This window comes from Malus domestica, chromosome 14 (assembly GCF_042453785.1).
Source record: "Malus domestica chromosome 14, GDT2T_hap1".
Taxonomy (NCBI): domain Eukaryota; kingdom Viridiplantae; phylum Streptophyta; class Magnoliopsida; order Rosales; family Rosaceae; genus Malus; species Malus domestica.
The window spans coordinates 22,278,610-22,287,737 of NC_091674.1; the positions used below are offsets into that span (position 1 = coordinate 22,278,610).

General features: G+C 38.5%; 1 long non-coding RNA gene across 1 annotated transcript; it reads left to right on the forward strand.

Annotated features, from left to right (window-relative positions):
• Positions 1-3,171: 3,171 nt before the first annotated feature.
• LOC139191419 (uncharacterized) lies at positions 3,172-4,517 on the forward strand. Its single transcript, XR_011575469.1, has 3 exons — positions 3,172-3,310; positions 3,861-3,966; positions 4,488-4,517. It is a non-coding gene; the product is annotated as an uncharacterized lncRNA (long non-coding RNA).
• The last annotated feature ends 4,611 nt before the right edge of the window (positions 4,518-9,128 follow it).

Genomic DNA, 9,128 nt, shown 5'->3' on the forward strand with positions numbered 1-9,128 from the left:
TGCGTGCGTTTGAAGGTAAAACTTGAGCTTTCAGGTTACAACAACTATTGCCAAAGTTAACTTTTGAATTTCTAATAGCATTGAGGAGAGCTTTTGAACTGTAAAATACAGTGTAGAATACAGGTAGTCGGTCCCCTAGCTCTTCTATCATGATGATAGAGCTTATTAATGCTCTAGATACCGTTAAACATGAGAATAAGTCCTCCGCTGCTTCCGGTTTAGATAGTAAGGAGGCGACGTCAGGTACTTCTTCAAGTCCTTGAATGTGCATTGGCGAGCCTCGTCCCAAAGTGCATGCTTCTCTGCGAGAGCGAAAGAGTTTGCCAGAGTTAAATCTTATTTCATGATCAAGTTTTCGATAGCGGGTGGTCTGCCGAAAGTCCTTTTTGGAAGGCTGCTCTAGCTATCAAGTCTTTGCATTTAACTATCCTTGTCTTCTCTGCTTTGAACCTTCTCACATAGTTGTGAAGCGACTCATTTGGGTTCTTCTTGACGTCGAACAAATGGTTGGACTTCTTTTTGATCGAGCAATAGGATGAATATTCTATGGTGAAAACCAAAAAAAGTTCGTCGAAATTTCGATTTGATTGTGGCGGCAGGGTGTAGAACCAATCTTGCACCTTGCCTTGTAGAGTGGTGGCGAATATCTTGCATGTGAGATCATCATTATTTCGATAGAGGATCATTGTGCTTTGGTAGTGCTTTAAGTGTCTCTCTGGGTCTTCATCCCATTTGAAAGATGTGAAATGTGGCATGTTGAACTCACGTTGAGGTTCTACCTGCTCGATCTCATCCATGAAGGGCGACCTGCTTATGTTGGTGATGTTCCGTCGTAGTGCCTTGTCGGTGACCTCATTGCGTTGGAAATTGCGCAATCACTTGGCCAAGAATCTTTCTACTTCTTCCTGAATTTGTCTTTGTTGGGGTAGTGGAGCTCTCGGCTGCCCCCAACCGTGACTTGCTGGTCTAGACTGCTCTTCCATGTGTTTGGCTTATCTATGCCACGGATACGGTGCATGTAACGCGTTTCTAGTAGGCGAGCAAGTTCTTCGCAGGCTGCCGGTTGAACTTGAGTGATATTGAGTGACTACTTCTCTCTGTCTGTCGTGCTGCCTACTCCGATGTGAGGTGGATGATGCTTTTTGCGGGCTTAGCCGCAAATGAACACTTCGCCTGGAAGGCTACTCATGTTGACTATCGAAGTGTGACCCCAACCGTGAATGTATGCTCGTCTGTAGGCCTAGTCAAGAGTGCACGCTCATCTACGCTCTAAGACGGGAGTATATGCTATCTTGGGGGTCGAATCGGGAGTGTACACTGCCTGAACGCTCGGTTCGTGGCTGCTTACTGGGACGCTACTGGATAGGTTCTTTGTCTACCCTTGTCCTACTTCGGGACACCTCATTTGGGGCACATTGCATCTCGGTGTGCTGCAAAAGCTGGTTCACCAAGGTCGTCTGTTGTGCGAGGGCGTTCGTCAACTCTATGACATGTCGAGATAAGTGTTGTTCTCCATTTGGGTTGGAAAAGCTTGGAAGGAATGTTTCTCCTTGAGTAGTGGAAGTGTGGTAGACTCTGGGCGCAAGATTTGAGTTGGGAAATGTCAAATCTGTGAAAAAATATGGTGAGAATGCCCTCGGCTTGATGGTAGGTCCGGATAGTTGAGATAGTCTTGGGCCGACTTGGGCTGCTTGGAAAGCCACGAGAGCAGACTGGGCTGCGGGAGCAGGCTGGGCTATGAAAGCAGGCTGGGCCACGAGAGCAGGCTGGGCAGCAAGAGTGGGCTGTTCGGCGGTAGCAGGCTGGACCACGGAAGTGGGCTGCTCGTCGGGAGTAGGCTGGGCCACTAGAGCAGGCTGCTCGGTGGGAGCAGGCTAGGCTGGGAGAGCAGGTTGGGCCACAAGAGCAGGCTGAGCTGCGATAGTGGGTTGCGATAGCGCATGATGCATACGAATACGAGGCTTGGGCTCGGACCCGTGCAAGCTTGAATGGCACGGCTTGGGCCATGGTGGAACCTCATAGTGGTGGTACCACTCCGCCTATGACCACATTTAGCCTCGTGGATCGCCGAGGTCCCATTTCTTGAGTATTACAATTTTCACTGTGAAATTTTCTAAATTTCTAGCCATTGTATTTTTCTTATACGTTTTATCAAAGAACCTTTGCAAATAAAAAATTCTAATAATACAAACATATGAAAAATATTCAAATGGACTAGAAAATAGAGAAAAACCTTTTTATGTGAGAGTCTTCTACGAGTATCGATCTCAACTCTTAATGAAAGCACCAATTTGTGGATGCAAATTTCTTCCTCCTTGATCTTGGACAATTTTGCACCTATAAAACAATTAACATCTTAGGTTAAGGCCAAGAGCCTTACGCGCCCACGATGAATGGGGGGAGGATTTGGCCGAAGAACCTCCGATGCCAAAGTTAGAATTTAGAGAGAAAGAGTGTTTAGAGAATTTTGAGATTTTGGGATTTTTGCCAAAGTGTTGGAATGGATGTTTGGTGAAAATGGGAGCCTATTTATAGGGCTAGGCCGGTCCACTTAGGAGAGAAAGTGGCCGGCCAACTTGTGGATTTTTTGTTGAATTTGTGGTTTAATTAGCCAATTTATTGGCTAATTAAATATGAAAGAAATAAATGGGGGGTTATCAAATTGAATGACTAACTTTATTTGGGTAATAAAGTGGAGAAAATAAGAAAGTTAAGGAGCGAAGGGAGGTGGCGGGTTTTGACTAGCTTTTAGGATTAATTTGGGTGACTTATTTGATATAATGGGTGATTAAATTGGTGATTAATGGATTAATTAGAAATTAATCCATTAATTAGCCAATTAATCTCTATTTATATGAAATAATTTATAGGTTATGAAGTATTACCTAAGATGAGGATGGATGGGATAACTTTGAATTTGTTACCTTTTTTGGGCACTTTTGATTTGGTTTAAGGATGATTGGCCGCTGCTCGCGTGTAGGAATCCCAGTATGCCTCAAGAGTATTTTTATCCTCTTTTACCCAAGAATCCACGTGCCACCTTGTGATTATTTTTGGCACCACACTGATCATGTTAAGGATTCAACTTTCAGTCTCCAGAGTGAGCTTCTTATTTGGAATTTTTGCTAATTACATAAGGAATATCTCTTATTTATGTGTTTTCCTGAGCAGGGCAAGCTTGCAACAGTACAATAGCCAACTGCACAATGACTTCTTAAAAGTTGAGGAAAAATTTAAGTGCGTGGAGAAGAAAAAAGTTAATATAGTGGAGAACCTGAGTATGTTGAAGGGTCAACTTTCAATGTCCAGAGTGAGCTTCTCATCTGGGATTGTTTTGCATAATGAATTTGTCTTATTATGTATCTATAAATCTCACTTCCATGTTCTCCTGAGTAGACATGTATTGAAAATTCTATACGGGGTGATACTAATAGTATGTTGTATGACTCACATTAAGATCACATATAGTTGAAAAAGTTCATGTTGTGTTCTGTAGTCCTGACTTTTGTTTCTTCAGTGCATTTTAAATGGGTAAGGAGTAGGCCAAATAGTATGAAATTTAAAGTTGGTTTCCCCTTCATGTGTTCTCTTTCAGATTTTTGTTTCTGAAAATGAATTGCTTCAAAACTTTTGTTGGCAAAGTTCACTAGAATGTCCCAAAAAAAAAAAAAAAACATTGCATTGTTCGGGATGATAATTTATATCCAATATGATCATTAGTCACTTAGAGAACCTGATTTGGGAAGTGGGTCGTAAAGTTTTAATAGTTTTGTTGTGTGTAATTTTCTTGCTTTGCCTACCAAGAATCTAATAACCAAAGGCTTAGTTGTTTTCTCCAAATGGTTTTCAATTTGTTGTAGGTAAACAAGAGCTACTAAGTTGTTATGCAGCAGGGGAATGGAAGGAAAGTAAAAATTCAAGCTTTTAATCAAAGAGAGAAATGGAGCGACGCTAAACAAAATATAGGTAAAACTGACTGATACTTTCTTTCCATTTAAATATAAATCAATTGATTAAGTTTGTGTTTAAAATGAAGTTTCAATTGTTTCCGAATTCTAACAATGTCCTACGCATTAAGATAATCTATTTAGAGTTTTGATCCACTTTTGATTATGCATAATTTCAATTCTTTTCCATGTAGAGTTTCGATTTTTCTTATCAGTGAGAGAAGAAGCTGTAATTTGGGTTCACAATTTTTGCCTTTGTAGATTTTTGACGTAGGACTGAGCTTTCAAAAGGCACTTCAGGCTCTGGAAATTTTTTTGTTATCATGTTCTAAATTGTGCAAACCATTTCTTTAATTAGAGAAAATTAAGCACAATCTTACTTGTATACATATTGTTAATTTAAGAAACAATTTTGTTAGTCTTTTCTAAGAAAAATGATATAAGAAACTGCAATTTACTTTTGGATTTCATTCTTCACTGATTTCTGAGTTTATGCCTAAGTCATAATCTATTCCAAATACAGGTTGAGTCCAAATACAGGCTGAGCAAAAGGAGGAAAGATTTAAGGAGGTATGTGTATTATGCTTCAAATCATCAATCACAAATTATTTATAAAAAAAAATTTAGACAAACCTAAAACTAATAAGACATCCAATTATACTGGAAAAAAAACGAACATAGTGTTTCTTGAAAATACTAAAATAGTTGAATATCAGAGTGCGGGACGAACAAGACTAACAAAATAATAAGAAATATTATTAAACAAACGAAAATGCCGGAACGGCTACAAAAAAACCTAAGAGACTACATTGTGAATGAATTGTTCTAAACTGAATAACAAGCATGCTATTTATAATAAACTAACCCTAACCTAAAATGTAAGAAACTGAAACCCTAGTGCTAACGGGCTAAGCCCAGAAAACCAAATATTCAAATAAACTAAAATCCTAATATTTTCCAACACCCTTAGTCAAACTCATGGCGGTATACGACATGGGTTTGCAAACAAGCAGATGCGGACTGGTTCCGTTAGGCGGACTGGCAGACATGCAAACTTGATTGGACTTGACTTGACTTGACTGGCAAACTTGACTTGATTCTTGACTTGACTGGTTCTTGATTCTTGATTCTTGACGGCAAACTGATTCTGGTTCAAATTGACTAGTGTTGAGAGTATGGAAAGAACCCGTCACTAAACGGATGAGATTTTCATATCTCAATTATAGCAACCCGTCACTTAAAACCACAAACATTATCACTCGAGTGGTCACAATTCCAAGTACTCGAATGATTGTCAAACAAACTCGCAATGCTTATCCGTATGGGCCTTAAAAAACTTCAAACCAAAGACCTCACAATAGGATAAGCAAATATTTGTTCTTGTTGCCCGTGTGGGCCTCAAACTAATAGCAAACGATTTTTTTTTTCTTTTTTTTTTTTTTGCCTTTTTTTTTCTATGCTTTCCTTCCTTCCATTTTTTCTTTGTTTTTTCTTTCTGGACTGATAGCATAAAAAAAAAAAACAATTCAATCAACACTAAAACAAAAACTAAAGCACACCACTCAAACTGGTGCGGTGGCGGGATGGATCTGGGCTGCAGTTCGCAGCATGACGGCTTCAAGACATTGTGATGCAGGTTCATGGCAGATTCAGATGGGGTAGGTGCAGCGGAGAGTGCAGGAACAAGGTCCAGATGCAAACGGGTCGGACTGTAGGAACGTGGGGCAACAACGGCTACAAATCTGGGTGCGGATGCAAGCGAGTTCGATTCGGGCCTGGTTCATGGTTCAGGCGGAGATGTGAGGCGGTTGTGACGACGACAAGGGTAGTTCTGATTCTGCGATGGTGATGGCAATGGTCTGCGGATCAGAGCGGCGGCGGATCAACTGACTGGGGTTGTGGCTGCTTTACAGGTCGCTAAGTCGGTCGATTGGGGTTGATCAGGTTACAGGCGGTTCGTGCAACAAAGCTTCAGTTTTTTTTTTTTTTCAACTGCGAAACCCTAGCCTAGGCCACAACGAAAAAACAAATCACAGAAAAACAAACTAGCTACCAAGAACATATTTAACCCGGAGGATCAAACCTGCTCTGATACCAAGTTGAATATCAGAGTGCGGAACGAACAAGACTAACAAAATAATAAGAAATATTATTAAACAAACGAAAATGCCGGAACGGCTACAAAAAAACCTAAGAGACTACATTGTGAATGAATTGTTCTAAACTGAATAACAAGCATGCTATTTATAATAAACTAACCCTAACCTAAAATGTAAGAAACTGAAACCCTAGTGCTAATGGGCTAAGCCCAGAAAACCAAATATTCAAATAAACTAAAATCCTAATATTTTCCAACAAAAATAACTATAATTTCATCCAATGATAATATATATTGCTTCTCACTTGAGTGATTTTCTTTGTACATATAATCTTTTAGAGAAGACTTAAAAGAGAAATGATTTGAAATTTTGAAATACTAGGTATGTGATCAATCAAAAGCTACGAGAGAGGATTTAGCTTGTTGTATGTAAGTTTGAATTTGTGAGAATCAAACTATAGGGACATAGAATTGAGCTATAGAACGGAAGTTGATAAAACGGGATTTTGTAGATTTGTTTGAAAGGTTTTTCCTATTTAGAAGATACTTTCTTTCTATGATAAGATTTTTTTATTTTCTACATTGACTTTTTTGCTATATATTTTGAGAGGGGTCTATACCGAATTACTTAGGAAGATCTCAATATTCTTAAATTCAATGAAAGTTTTAGAAAGTTAGGACACCACAAAAAACTTTTGAACCTAATTTCAATTATGAGAGCTCTATCGATATAGACACCCTATTTATTGGAAAGGAAAATAGGTTCATTTCAACAAATATATAAAAAAATATTAATGTAATAAATAAAAATCTCGATTTAATCACTGAACTATCCCCTTTGTGAAAATTCATTCCCTAAATTATTTTTCTGGTATAATATTTCTCTAAATTTATTAAAAATTGCTAATTTCATCCCTACTTTTATATTCAAATTTAATTTATCCTTTTTTTTTGTCAACTTAAGTCACTTGACACACTTTAAAGTGTAAATGTTATTTTCTCGCCTATTAGCCCTTAACATTTCATATAGGTTGCAAATCTAACGTCTAATTTACCCTCCAATGTTAACTTACACTATTTCTTATGTAAAACTACCAATTTACCCTCCAATATTAACTTCATACACTATTTCTTTATAAAAAACTACTAATCTAGGCCTTAACATTTCATATAGCTTTTACACACCGCAAACTACTAGGAGTTGGGATTACCTATGTTAGTGTGTAAATTGTGATCTGATGTGGCAGTTGGTTTTCTAGCTCATATTGATAGGATTGTGTGTATGCTGTCTTATTAAGTCTCATAGGTCTTAAACAAGTGATTGTATATGTGTCTTCATCTCATAGGATGTAAGATGGATGGCTAGGATTGGTTGGATGTAATTTTGACTACTGCCAAGTTTAAATTGTAATTGCAATTAAGAGGAGTGTGACTTTTCTCACTTACTCTCGGTGGAATGAAACAGTGAAATCATTTTGCAGAGTCATATTCTCTGCATTCTTCATCTCTTTCTCTCACTGCATCATCTTCTTCATTGGTGTAAACAGTTTTGATTCCATATTACCTGTGAGTCACAGCTCACAGGGAAGGTTAAAATTCGTTTTAACACTAACATGGCCTCCGAGCCTTGTTAGGTCTGATTTTATGGGCGTAGATTTTGTGAGGGTTTGTTCTAGGAACATTTCGTTGCAGAGAAAGTCAGTGAGAGTGAGAAGTGAGATCTTAGTCTAACATGGCTGGATCTGGTGGAGGAGAGCTTCGCGCTCTGATATTCAACGGAGATAATTTCGATTTTTGGCAAATTCGAATGAAAACAATTTTCCAATCTCACGAGCTGTGGAGCATTGTTGAGATGGGTTTTCTATCTCCAGCGAAGGCGGAGGGTGAGATAGCAGAGGCGGAGATGAAATTGCATCGTGAAAATTTGGTCAAGGATGCAAGGGCTCTTGGAATCATTCAAGGAGCAGTGTCGGATCAAATTTTTCCCCGGATTGCAACTCTAGAAACTGCGAAGGCAGCTTGGGATGTTCTGAAGCAAGAGTTCGTAGGAGATAAACAGGTACGATCTGTGAAATTACAAGGCCTTCGTCGTGATTTTGAATATACTCGTATGGGTGAAAATGAATCTCTAGCTGCATATTTAGCTAGGTTGTTTGATTTGATAAATCAGATGAAAAGTTATGGTGAGATCTTAGTAATCAAAGAATTGTGCAAAAGTTGTTGATCAGTTTACCTAAATCATATGATAGTATTGCTTCTGTTATTGAAAATACTAGAGATATTGATGTAATTGATGCACAAGATATAGTTGCTATCCTGAAAGGGTATGAACTGAGATTAACTAGGCATGAAGAGAATAGCACTGAACGTGCATTTTCTAGCTTAGATATTTCATCTAAGAACAGTAAAGTTGGTAATCAGTTTACCAAGACTGGTGGATCGAAATCTCAGAAGAATTTCAAGTTCAAAGGGAAGCAGTGGACTAACAGGTTCATTCCGGGTGTCAGGAATGAAGCAAATAACTCTGGTAACTCTGGAGGTGCTTGTAAATATTGTGATAAACTTCACTATAGAGAATGTTGGTTAAAAGGGAAGATTAAATGTCATAAGTGTGGGAAACTTGGTCATATTGCCAAAGTTTGTAATCTCAACAAGAATGTCAAGCAAGGAAACTTTGCAAACAAAGTGGTAGAACAAAAGAACTTTGCAAATAAGATGGGAGAACCTGTAAATCTGTTTATGGTTAAGCAATCAACTGAAGTGAAGGCTGTGAGTGATGCCTGGTATATAGACAGTGCGTGCAGTAACCATATGACTTCCAGAGAGGAGTTACTTGTGGAAATTGATAGAAGTATTAAGGCAAAAGTGCAAGTTGGCACATGGGTTCTTGTTGATGTGAAAGGAAAAGGAACCTTAGTCATTGACACTGATAAAGGGAAAAGGTACATAAGAGAAGTTATGTTGGTACCTGGAATTGCAGAGAATCTACTCAGTGTTAGGCAGATGACTGAACATGGGTATTTTCTGGTGTTTGGTGATTATAAGGTGGATATTTTTTATGAAAAAACTTTGACAAATTTGGT